The following is a 14140-nucleotide window of genomic DNA, read 5'->3' as shown; positions in this document are numbered from 1 at the left end:
AAAGATATACCGGTATTACATGTTCTGCATCTATAAAACATAGGCTAAAATCTAAGAGCAACCTTATCACTGATAGAAGTTCTTAGAAACAAAATATTAGTTTTTCAATTAAATGAGTTTTAATTGAAACAAAATAATTAAATCATTCAGCTAAACATATGTGGAAGAAGATGCATATGGATGATGACATGTGCGAGCAAAAGGTTCTCATTTTGAGAACCGGTCCACTACAAACCTACGATGGAGATGCTCTAGTATAACTTATTTAGGGTATGCAAGGATAGAAAAATTGTTCGAAATATGGTGCGTGTTAAATTTGTAGTTAAATTTCTTGTAAAACCGTGGCGATTACCTTCTAAACCGTCTAGATAATTATAATACTATAATAATATATAATTTATTATTTATTATTCATAAATTATAATAATTAATATATTATAATCTAGAATTTTATCAAAAAAATATAATATAAATTTTATTATTTGTTAATAATTATATTTAATATAAAACACTACTTATATTTAGTATAGAATTATAATTTATAAATACTTAAGCTGCCAAATTAATAATCTAGACATATATTTAATCGTTTGAGGTGCTAGATGTTGAGTCGCCATCCGCTTAGTGCCTATCGCCTTCTTATACACTGGCAAAAACAATTTAAGACCTGTCAAGTCAAATGATACATGAGAAGTATGAAACCTCTTCAGAATTGACTCCACAGTCTTCACTCCACAACAATTTTTTATGCCTTTGTTATATCTGATATCAAGTTCTTTGAATAGTTTTTTTAAAAAATTAAAATTTATTTCTTTACTATATAGCATTTTTACCAAAAATATACATAGGGGGCGACTGGTTTTCCCGCTACCACCCGCAAACGCAGCTTTTGCGGTTGGTAGCGGTTGTCGGCGGTTTGCAACAATCACTCAAATCGCTTTAAACCGCCTCAAACCGCTCCGAATCTCATAAATTCAAAAGCTGGCTCCAGCTAGCGTTTGCGGTTGCGGACGGTTGCGGGAGGATAATTTTTTTTTATTTTTTTTAAAACAATATATATACAAAAGTAAAAATATTTAATAAAAAATTTAAAATTGAAATTATGAAAATATTAAAATATATCTATTATATTTTAATTAATATTATAAAATTTTATAATAAAAACAATTTCAATAAATTTTCAAAAATTAAAATTATAACTTTCTAAATAGAAATTTTATATTTATTATAATTTTATGATTTTTGATATTTTTATAATTATATTAAATTTAAATATTGTTAATTTATTATTTGACTATTACCGCATTTGGTAGTTAACCAGTCATAAGTCACCCGCAAACACACCAATTTTTAACCGCAGTACCAGTCGTACAAATCTCTTAAAACCGCTAGAAACCGCAACCGCCCGCATTCACAAACTCCCGCAACCGCAACCGCAACCGCTGCGTTTGAACCAGTCAGACCCATAGCCAATTATAACAAAGAAACATAAAAGCGCAAGAATAATTCTATTTAGTGAAATTATATATATTGCACAAAAAAAGAAGAAAAATATTCCGTTATTGTATATAAAGAATACTTGATTATATAAGGTTAAAATCCGAAAATTGAAAATTGAAATTTTTTTTTAGAAAAGATAATATATACTTCTTGTGATGTTTTAACATACTTATATAGTATTAAATATAAGGAGACATATATATTTGGGTAAGCCAGCAAAACAACACTCTAAAATTGACATCTGGAGATATATCAAATAAGATAAAATTGTTTTTAATAATATATATATATATATATATATATATAATAAAAATAATCAACAAAAAAATTAACATAATTAAGACAGAATCATTATTCTTTTATTTTGTTCTAAAAAAATCATTTTTCTTTTTTTCTTTTCTTTCTTTCCAAACGAGTGTGAATTAATGCTTTTTGACCAGATAATTAGCTAATATGTATATACGTTGCATATATAGATACACTGCATATATAGATTTGGTTATTATTGTGGTGGAACAGAAATCAAAAGGTGGCACTGGCGGCCCTGAGGGGAAGCATTACAAGTACCCGCTTCCAACCCAGAAAAAATATTTGCATAAATCATCATTTTTAAAAAAAAAATTCTACAAAATTTATAAAAGTAGCTAATTTTTTTAAAATTGTCTGTGGTCTTTTTCATTTCAGGACTGGTACGGCTGTCAGGCTTGAATTCTAGGCAGCGCTTCCATTTCATATTATGTCCGCCATGAAGAAACAAAAGCATGAAGAAACAAAAGCAATGTGTTTCGAAGGAAGAGACTCGTATCATCTCTTCGACTACATCAACGAAAGCATCAGGAGAAAACTCTGGTCAGATCCCAATTGACATCATCCTTGAAATTCTTTCAAGAGTGCCTGCCAAATCCATAGCGAGGTTCCGTTGTGCGTCTAAAGACTGGGGTGTCACTCTCTGCCGTCCATATTTCACGGATCAGTTTATTAAGATGTCTTCTCTTAGTCCTTGTCTCCTTTTCACTTTCCATGCAGAGGGTAAGTGGTCTTTTTTCTCCTCACCCGAGTCTCTGTTGATTTCAGACAGGAAGTCGTCTCGTGTAGCTGTCCACCGTCTTAGTCATATCCCTATTGATTATCCCATTAGAGTTTGTGTCCCTGCCTGTGGGTTGTTGTGTACTAAAGATGAGTGGGATTTAAGCGGAAAGAAAGATGCTAGGATGATGATATGTAACCCTAGCACAGGAGGATTCAAACTTTTACCCAAAGTGAAAACGAAGAGGCGCAGGGTTTTGACATATTTAGGGTATGACCCGGTAGAGAAGGTATACAAGGTTTTGTGCATGACATCTTGTGAAAAGCTTTAGTCTTAAAGCTGAACAACATCAGGTTCTCACATTAGGAACGGGAAATATGAACTGGAGAATGATTGAGTGCTCAGTATCTCATTGTCCTCAATCTAAAGATAATGAGATATGCATAGGCGGAGTTCTATATTATTTAGCTGTGGGAAGTGGGTCTTGGGAAACCTCTATGCCTATGATAGTTTGTTTTGACATTAGGTCTGAGAAGTTTAAGTTTATTGTTGATGAAGCTTTCAAGGATATAAACTATCCTTCATCTCTGATAAACTACAAGGGAAAATTAGGTATACTCCATCCTAATTCAGATTTTATGGCTGGAAGATCTAGTGGTTTCGTATTGTGGGTCATAGATGATATTGAGAACCATACATGGCGTAAGAATATTATCATCCTTCCGTCTCTGTGGTGGAGTCTAGTTGCTGGGACTAGGTTTCATATTGTTGGGACTACCGGTGATAGTGAAATCATGTTTTCTCCAAGCGTCGTGTCGTCCATCCTTTTCTACATTTTCTGCTACAACATGGAAACAAAGTCTATGAGAAGAGTTGAAATCCAAGGCTTAGGACCTGTCAAGGATCAAAAAATTTACACATTCTTAAACCATATAGAGAATGTGAAACTAGTTACATAAGTTCTTTGAAATTCATTTGTAAAAGCTTCATATGAGAGCTATCTTCCTTTCTACATATTATTAAGAAGACTATCATGGGCTCTTAATAGAGTCATTGTTTTATGACTTTTTTGTCATTTTAGATCTAGTATCTTTTAATTAAGGAAACAAAATAACTTGCCAAATTATATTATGCTTTTAAAATAAAAAAATTAAAAATTAAATAAATAAAAATAACAATAGTTCTAAAAAAAGATTATTTAAAAAAAATATTTATTTTTAAGATTTAGAGTTTAGTGTTTAAGATTTATAGTTTAGAATTTATCCAAATGTTTAGTGTTTTTCCAAGGGTTTAGGGTTTACCTAAAGGTTTAGGGTTTACCCAAGGGTTTAAGGTTTTACCAAGGGTTTAGGGTTTAGGATTAGAGTTTAGGGTTTAGTGTTTTGTTGACAACATGTTTAGTGTTTTTCCAAGGGTTTAGGGGTTTACCCAAGAATTTAGGGTTTACCCAAGGATTTAGGGTTTAGGATTTGAGTTTAGGGTTTAGTATTAGAGTTTAGGGGTTAGTGTTTTGTTGACAACATTTTTTTTATTTGAATTCGTTTTTTATATATTATTTTTATTTATTTTTAAATTTTATTTTGAAAAAATAATATAATTTGCCAAGTTATTTGGTTTCTTTAATTAAAAGATAATAGATTTAAAATGACAATTTTCTATTGGTTGGTAAATCTAAAGGTTCATCCCTGTGAACCCAAGAATAACTCTTGTTTTATCGTGGATCTATGGAAATTTTCGATTATTATATAATATTCTTATTTACTTTTTGTTTTGATTATATCTATGTTTCATTACTACACCCATGATCTTGTTTTCATAATTACACTAATGGTTCAATAAATTTTCATAATTACACCAATGGTTCAATACATTTGGAAGCAATCTACAGTATATCTGTTCCACAAAAAACGTTTCCTTATAGTAAACGCAAATTTGCACACAACAGCCTCCGCCTTCTTTTTGAAACGGACCACATACTACACATCTATCCAGTGCCGGTCCTGAGCGCTGTGGCGCCTAAAGCGAACCAACAAAAAAATGCCCTCTAAAAACAATAAATTTTCACTTTATCTTTCTAAACCAAACAAAATTTTGTTTTTCCATGATGCAGAAATTTCATCAAAAAACTAATAGATTGATCTAAAATAAAAAAATAATAATTTCTACAACTTTCTCTGGTTGTAGCCACTTATTCGTCTTGTAACCACTTAATTGAGTTATTATTTTGTTTTCAATAACATTTACTAAAAATTCATAAAAATGGTAATAGTGTCATAATTAATTCAAATGAAAAATATATAATCTATAATATAATAGTACAGTTCCTTCTTTCCTGAGGCGACACGTCAGCATTTTGGTGGGTCTCACTTTTAAAAAGTGTGAAAAATTGTCAAGCCTGAGCTCGAACCCGGGTTATTGAAATATAAACACCAACATTTATACCACTAAACTAAAGGATACTTTGTACATTGATGGCCGAAACTAATATATATTTATGAAGGTCGGAAACCTTTGCTTCTTCGGTTTTCTCTGTGGGCCGGACCTACAAGTGTATTATGAATTTCATTTTTAAATGAGGTTCATCAAGTTATATGAAAAAAACAACAATTATAGTTTTTCCATATTGTAAATTGTATTCCTTTAACATGAGTTAGGGTTCTTTTCATCATTGTCTCAGACAAGTCTGAGTTACAGAGTTGCGCCGTGTGTCTGTTCGTAATCTATTTTTTCATCGGTGAACTCTTCATCTCCCCATCTTAAATCGTTTGATCTTAAATGTTCCTGATTTGTATTCTTTCTGTAAACCTTATATATATGATTCTCATCTTTGATGAACCCAATCTGCGTCTCCACAAAACTCATTGGTTCAGAAAAGAGGAGGAAGATATAGTTCATTTTTTTAAAATGCACCAAACCTACAACAATGTTTCATTATCATTGTTAACCTATCCAATCTTTATTTCCCCTTCACAACTTATTTTTCCAGACTTATAAGTTAAAAAAAATACATAATTCTATTTTAAACAACAATCTTTAAGCTCAAATGGATGTTAAACTGGTTTTGGTTGTCAGGCTAGAACACACTCAGGTAAATACAACAGTAGAGAACATCATTTTGAAACTGGTTTATATAATTAATTTGTAAATTTAATGAATCTTTCAAATTGTCAAAGTTTCAAGAGAGAGTATTTGGATTCAAAAATAAATTTCATGTTTATTTTTAGCTTTTAAAGATACAAAAAAAGTAATTGGGTGAAATATAAGATAATTAGTAGAAGAAAATAAATACATGAGTTTAGACTTTAGAAAAGGATATTAGATTTTTGTTTATAGTTGGTTTGTTTTAGTTTATATGACTAAGATAAAAGAATCATTTAATAAATTACTAGATCTCGACCCGCGCAACCGCGCGGATTTTTGTTTTCATATATTTTTATATAAATATTTTGTTTTCAATTCTAAATTGGTATATATTATAATATATATGTGTCTATAAATTTTTAAAACATAATAAGTTTACGGTATATTTTTTTATTGAATAGATTGTTTCAAACTTTCACATGTATTTGTATCTTCTTCTATATATATATTTTTGGATTATTATTTCATTGTTAAAATCGTAACTATATATATAAAGATTAGTAAAATATTGTTTTGTTGTCATATTCAAAGATATTGTAACATTTCACAAATTTAGAAAGTTTTTACAAAATTAAAATTTTCTCTTCATAGATTTATATTATCGAGTAAATAATTAAACATTTAGTTTTTGTTTAATTTTTAAAATAAGCTATATAGTTTTTTTTTTCATTGGTTTAAGGTAGTAAAGATTAATCATTGTTAGATAATGTTATTTTTGTTATTTAAAAAAAATCTTTATAATTTTAAAGGTTAACATCAATAAATATTTAACATATGGAGGTATAGTATTACAACATTAAATTATATCTATTTAGTTTATATTATCTATAAATCCAATGGATCATCTATTGTTTAAATCCAATTATTGATAGTCCAATAAAAAAATTTGGTAGACCCAAAATTTAAATGATAAGATTAGAAAAGCTTCAACCACTAGGCCAATGAGATATATTTGTCAACAGTTTGGCGCCCCTAAATTATATCAGAATATTGGCGCCTAAAGCCCTAGCTTCACGGGCTTTGGCCCAGGGCCAGCTCTGTATATATCTTATTAAAGTAGAAGTACCTTTAAGAATTGTTTGGAAACAAGAATAACAATAAAAAAAATATAATGTTGTTAGGAAACATGTATAGTATATTAAGAAAAAAATATAATGGGCTTATGTTATTAAGAAAAATTGAAAGTCCATTATATTATATTACAAAGTAACGGGCTTATGTTACTTGATATACATATTTCAAATCAAAATAATAATTTAAAATTAATTTATATCAAAATTTCATTCAAAAATTTACATATATTCAAAAATTGAATTTTACTAAAATATTTTCCAATAAAAATTATAAAAAAAATATTTTCAATACATATAAGAAAAAATACAATACAAAGCCCAATTTCAAACATCAACTTAAATTATTGGTTTTATATTTCACATTAAAATTTTAAAATATAATATAATTATGTATATGATGGTACATATAAAATACTATTAATTATATTATTATTTATATGATGGTACATATAAAATAAGACTAATTATATGATGACACATATACTCCCTCCGTTTCAAAATGTTAAACATTTTAAAAATTTCACATATTTTAATAAAACATATTAAATTTGTATAATTTTTTATGATTATCTTTTTCTCATAATTTTAATCCAATAAAAATTTAATAAGTGAAACTAAGTTTTTTGAAGTTTGCAATTAGTTAATAAAACATGCATTGAAAATGAAAAAAAAATAGATCTTTTTGAAACAAATTTTTTTCTCTAGAATATGTACCTTTATGAAACGAAGGGAGTATGATATATAATAGTGACTAGGGGTGGGAGTCCGGATACCCATTCAGGTTCAGTTCGGGTCTCTTTGGGTTTCGGGTTTTCGGGATCAAAGATTTCAACATTCGGATATTTTTAAATTTGGGTTCGTGGTTCGGATCTTTGCGGGTTCGGTTTGGATTGAAATAACAGATTTATATTATTTTTAAAATTTTTAAATTCACTATATAGTTTAAATTTCTCAAAATCCATAAGCAAAATAATATATTTCACATAAATTTGAATAACATATGTCACAATACCTAAACTTAACATATAAATTGGTTTGGTTTAAATATTTGGATAAAGAATCAATAATTCTTTTAAATATTTTTGGTGTTTTGAAAATACTTTAACTATTTAGATTTACTTTTGACTATTTATATATATTTTCAAGTATTTAAACCAATTTAAAAGTATCATATATATTATGGATGTTTTTATATACATTAAATCTTAAAATAATTAATATATATAAGTATATATATATATAAATCTATTTCATATACATGCGGATACCCGAAACATTTTGGTTTGGATCGGATTAGGTTTCAGTTCTCTAAATAGCAAAATTTGAATAATTCAGATATTTGATCAATTTTGGTTTGGGTTTGGTACTATTTTTTCGGATCGGGATCGGTTAGGTTCTTCAGATTTGGGTTTTTTTCCAATCCTAAATAGTGAAATGAAAAATAAATAGTAACATATTTTAAAAATCTAGTTTTTGTTAAAACTTTTGCTCTATATATTATTTAGTTATGCACTGAGTCACTGATACATATCTCATCATCTCTTTAAAATGGTCAGTACACATTTTAGATTTTTAAGAATTCATATATTCTTACAAAATTAAATTAATCAATCAGATATTTCATAGTTTTTGAAACAATATTAACTAGCTGCTAGAACTGAATTTATAGCGAGGTGGAGATATAATATGGTTGATTGAGATAACAAATAATATGGCATATTTATCCGGAACCAAAAAATCGAATCGAACCAAAAAATAAGATTCGGTTCGGTTTGGATCCTAGTAATTATACTTGTGGATCCTATTAATTATACTTGTGGATCCTATATTTATAGAACCAAAAAACCGGAAGCGAATCAAAAACCGAATGGATATCCAAATTTATGTAATACAGTTTATATATATATAAATAATAAATTTATTTAGTTTTAAAGAGTAAAAGAATTAAAAATGATTATTTATAAGTCGAAACACCCAAAAATTTGAATTACTAGAATAGATTTTATCTAATATATTTAAAATTATCTGAATCATCTGAATTTTTATCTGAAACTCTGAAAACTGATATTTAATCCGAAAAATTTAAAGTTTGACTTTTTAACCCAAATTAACCAAAAACCTGTAACCGAATGGGATCCGAAGATACCTCGGAGATAAGCCGGTTCCTAACTTTGTTACTTGAACCAAACCAAAAACTAAAATAACTAAACCAAAATTTGTGAATACCCGAATGGATCTTTAACCTCTAAAACCGAAGAACCAAAATAATTGAACTGCAACGGAACCATGAACTAAATGCCCAGGGCTAGATGTAATGTTCTCCATAAAATTATTTTAGCCGTTGATAACTTTTGTTTTCTTATTAATTAATCATCGAGATGCTCTCTAGTTTTGTATATGATATAACATGATCATTATTTTTTTAAATAGAAAATTATATATTTATTTTGCTCATATGGTTAAGATTTAGAGTGCACTTTTACGTTTAATTTCACGATTAAAAGTTGATATGCGCTTTGAAAACGTGGTATACAATTTTTTTAAAATTGTTGTTCATGGAAAGTATAATTTACTTACATAATTACTGTATTTTGAAGATGTATACACTATCTATGTTTATATTTTGTGTGCATGATTATAGTCTTTTACTTTGCAGGGCTACATTGTTCTCGTGCAACTAATTTAGTTATTTATGTGAAAAGTTGGTTATAATATTTTTATTTTTTTGAAAGGAAAGTAATTCTGTTTCAAGTGATGAGAAGATCTAGTTCGTTGTTTGAATTCGTAATCAGACATGTTTGATAAAAACAATATTATGCCATTAATAATGATGACTAATAAAAATAGTTGCCATGTGTTAGTATGTATCCGATAACGTACAGCACATTCTTGTATAAATAAATGTGAAAAAAAATCTTAAAAGTCTAACTAAATTGAAGTGGTACATATCTAATATTCCATGTAAATGAAAATGAAAATTTAAACAGTATTTATGTTTTAATATAATAGATTTTGTAGTATAATATAGAAAATGAATGTTTTTTTAAACACCAAATGTTTATATTAAATTAAAGATCTAATGGACTCAAACGGCTACAATCGGAGATATATTTGATGGTAAGATGATAAGTGAAGAAAACTAAAATATAATGAAAGATAGAAGTGGTGAAAGAGAGAAGATATTTAAGATTCCAAAATTTAGTAGCATGCTTCTTTAGAAGTTATCTAATAAAAATCTAGTAGTAGACTCTTTGAAAAGATTTTCTCCACCGAAAATCTAATTTTGTATTTTTACCTCTCTTTTTTGTCATCCTCTAAATAGATTCATATAGATTATGCGAACCACTTTGGTAGCTCTGCATCCAGCGGTTGCTTCCTAGCACAGCGTGCAAGACTGACCGTTCTTTTGTTATGCGTCTGAAAAATATGAATGACCTCTCAGCTTGAAAACTCTCCTTCAGGATCTTGATGTCTTCTAAGTAACTTGCAAGTGCTGGCCATTCGTCTTTATATAAAGAAAAATTATATATTTTCTTTCTTTCTCTCAAATGGCTGAAGCAAAAATGTAATGTTTAATCATTCTAAAACTCTATAATCTCTTTGAACTTAAAGACACCAAACTTTATATCAATTTCTCATCTTTTTGTCTCATGTTTTCTCACCACTCTATTTTATTTTTTGTAAATTTTCCGTTCCATGGTTTTCATCTTCCATTCACAAAATGATATATTTTTAAATTTATTATTTAAGCATAAAAAGCTTTATTTTTTAAGTTTTTCTTTGTTTTGAAGCATTTTTTAACGTTTTTGATATGCATAATTTTCAAATATAGGACAATATCGGACTTCGGATTTCATTAGCACACTTCTCCAAAAAAAACTCATGGATAAGTTTTCTACAGAGTTTACTATGCAAACTGCCAAAACTGGTAAGATTTTATTTTCACTAATTATTTTTTTTGTGTGATAAACCTAAATAAATTTATAGAATCTATTTAATATGATTAATTTTTATTATTTTTGCTTTTCTACAGCCTTATTTTAGCTTAAAGTTGTATTTCTCATGTTTTATTTTTAAAGTAAGATATATATATAATTAAAATTTTGATATATTCATTTCTTGTGTGTTAAAACCAAATAAAATTATAAATTCCAAATAATTTTTATTATATATTTTTTTAATTGTCAAATTTTTATTTTCAAACAATATAAAGTATAGTTTTTGTTTTTGTGTGTTAGATTCCTAACTGGTTGTAACTGTTTTTTATTTAAGCTTAAACGTTTTATTTTCTGAAAAAAAAATTGTTTGAAAATTTTTTAAACAATTTTAGATATATAGGTTTTTCAGAATTGAAGACTATGGGTTTGATTGGTGACCATTCTGGAAACAAGAGGAATCAATAGGAAAGGAATGTACGAGAATAAAATAGCAGGAATGAAAAGGAACGACTGTTCTTTCTCAAATTTTAAAAGGAATGATTTTGTTCTTTATTTTTCTACAGAAAAAGGAATGAAAGGGAATGAGAGGGAAAATTTATTTCTTGTGAATGGTGATTTTTTTTAGGAACGTTAGGGAATGCATTGCTCCTCGTCGTTCGTTGGTCACCATTCATACCCTATGTATTGGACTTCATAGCAATCTTCAGTGAATGATAACTCTGGAAAGATAGCTCTGGACAATACAACTCATGGATACAAGAAATAAAAAAAAGAACAGAATCTGCCTTGAATTCGGAGCTGGAAGCGCTAAATGGACAATAGACGGCATGATGCACCATTCAACATGTCAGCATTCTGGGACAGATTGTAAAGATTTGATCGAGATGATAAAGGAACGCAGGCATGGCCAACTTTTTCGACATAGCTAAAGGAGATACAAGGACTGAAGAGAACATTCCACGATTTCATACTATCCTACATTCCCCAGGGACAAAATGAGACTGCTAACTTTTTTAGGTAGAACTGCTAGGTCTTTTCATAAGGCTCTTTGTTTTGTTGGTTATTCTATCCCGGTCTGGTTACCCATGTCACCTCAAATTTGAATAATAAAATAGCCATGTCAATTTTTTTTTTGTTTTGATAGTTTATATAATATTAATAAAGTTTCACTATATCTAAGAACAGCAGAGATGACATCTCATATATCGTGGTAAAGTTTCACTAATTTTTTGTGTATAAATCACCGTCAAATTTTCAAGATGGAGATTTTTTTTTTCAAGTTGTCCGTATAAAATCAGTAATGATTTGTGTTAACAATGTGTTTTTCTCTTCTACAAATCAAAAATAAGAAACTGCCATGGCCTTTAGATACAAAACATGATGTTCATCGTGTACTTCTTCTCATCTTTGAATCTCCCATACTCTGCAAAATATAAAAGATGACAACGTATAGTATCAGCCGTAAGGTACAAAAGCAAGCAAACTGTTTACCTTTGATTAGAGACGTTAAAGAGTCGGTCAAAGGAAGGGAGCTTACAAGCATATGCATGGTTTCTAGGCATGGGGAAGCTGATGTGTTGTGTTTTTAACACTTTAAAACTCATTTTGGAACAAAGAATTATCGGTTTTTAAAGGTATTTTGGTTTTTTTCGGCGCCTTTTGTTATTCTTCAATATAATTTACAGGTTACGAGTTAGCTTGTGGGAAACTAACGCATTTGTAGGGATTTTGGAGCTAAATGGGCCACTGTTCAAACTATGTTGGAACTACGACATAGAGCGCCCGTTCCGTGTTACCTGGAGCACCTGTTCCCTGACTTGGAGTGCCCGCTCGGTATATCGTGGATCACCCGATCCTTGCCACAGTGAGGCAATTTTCTATTTTTGCAAAAATACATGTTTTGAAGGCCCAAAAACCTAAAGACTTGATTTTATCTGGTATCTTTTGATCTGTTCTGGTTCCTGGCGGCTAGAGAGAGTGCTAGAGAGAGGCTTTAGAGATTTATAACTCATTTGGATCATTTTGAAGACTTTTGGAAGAGGATTCTTCTTGTACGCATTCGGAGAAGATCTTCTTAACCCTTTTTCATTTTTAATACAATTTCATGATTAGAAAACTGTTAGACTAGGGATTTATGTTTTGGATCTTTGTCTACTGATTTTCTTAAGGATGAGACTTGTCTGATCACCTAGCCTCTGATTCTAGGAATTTAATCACACCGAAAATGTTTTTTGAATTCCCGAAATATCAGTAGATGAGCAAGGTTTCTGTAACCAACGGAAGTTAATGTTATTGTGCCTTGTGAACTGATCAAACCTGAACCTAAAGCTTGTTCAAAATCTGAGATACAGTGGAAGCTAGTATTTGGGATTCTGACGTTGTATATGGTGTTTCCCTGTCTGTTTGTTGTGTGATCATTACTGAAGAGAGATCCCTGAGAATTCCCAATGCCCAACGCTTGTTTGAATTGTTTACAAAATCGTTTTAATTGTCCTTTGCTCGCTTTCTCTTGCTTATTTGAATTAAGAAACCGAAAACCAAACAAACAAATTTATTTTATCGCTTTAGCTAGTAACTTGTATGCTACTCTACGTGTGGTCATCGGTCCTTGTGGATTCGATCCCGTATTACTACTGCATACTTCATTGTGCACTTGCAGTTAGATAATCGGGTTAAAACCTGACCTATCATGTTTTTGGCGCCGTTGCCGGGGACCAATTGGTCACCTTAGAGTTAAAGATCAGTTTCAGGCGATTGCATTTTTTATTTTATTTTGTTTAACATTCCTTCTTTCTCTTTGTTTGTGATCAGGTGCATGAGCAGATTTCCTACTAGGAGCCAAGGATCATCTGATTTAATACCTTTGGAGTTAGAGCTTGGTCGCCTAGAGAGACAGAAGAAAAAGAAAGGACTTGCAACTGTTGAGGAAGTTGAAGAACTTGAAGAGGTTGAGATGGCTGAGAACGAGAACAACCAGTTTCAGGATAATCCTCAGAATCATTAGGATAACAACAATGGCCAGAATCTACCTCTAGTGGGTGGACAAGATGGCAACAGTGCTGCGAGACAACAGGCTGGAAATCATGGGATACCTAGGATGACTCTTGCGCATTATGACACCCCTGATGCTTTCTACACGGATCGTGCTGGGATTTGCCCACCTCCTATTGAGAGGAGAGAATTCGAGACCAAGCCTGGTCACATTAATTTGGTGCAGCATAGCCAATTCCATGGACTTCCTTCTGAAAACCCAATGCATCATTTGGAGCATTTTGAGCGACTCTGCTATACCAGAAAGCATAATGGAGTTCCTGATGGTGCTATGAAGTGCAGATTGTTCCTTTTTTTTTGGCTGATAAGGCTGTCAGATGGTTGAGTTTTTAGCACCAGGATATCTTACTACCTGGGAAGAGACTAAGGCTGCTTTTCTAGGATATTTCTTCACTAAGTCGAGGTCCACA

At 30.1% G+C, this 14140-nt stretch overlaps 1 pseudogene; it reads left to right on the top strand.

The window, feature by feature from the left end:
• The first annotated feature begins 2016 nt into the window (after positions 1 to 2016).
• LOC106418195 lies at positions 2017 to 3646 on the top strand (annotated as a pseudogene).
• Positions 3647 to 14140: the final 10494 nt, after the last annotated feature.

Source organism: Brassica napus, chromosome C8, assembly GCF_020379485.1.
Source record: "Brassica napus cultivar Da-Ae chromosome C8, Da-Ae, whole genome shotgun sequence".
Taxonomy (NCBI): domain Eukaryota; kingdom Viridiplantae; phylum Streptophyta; class Magnoliopsida; order Brassicales; family Brassicaceae; genus Brassica; species Brassica napus.
The sequence above is the reverse complement of the archived record's forward strand: the minus strand, read 5'-3'. Positions and strand labels throughout refer to the sequence as shown.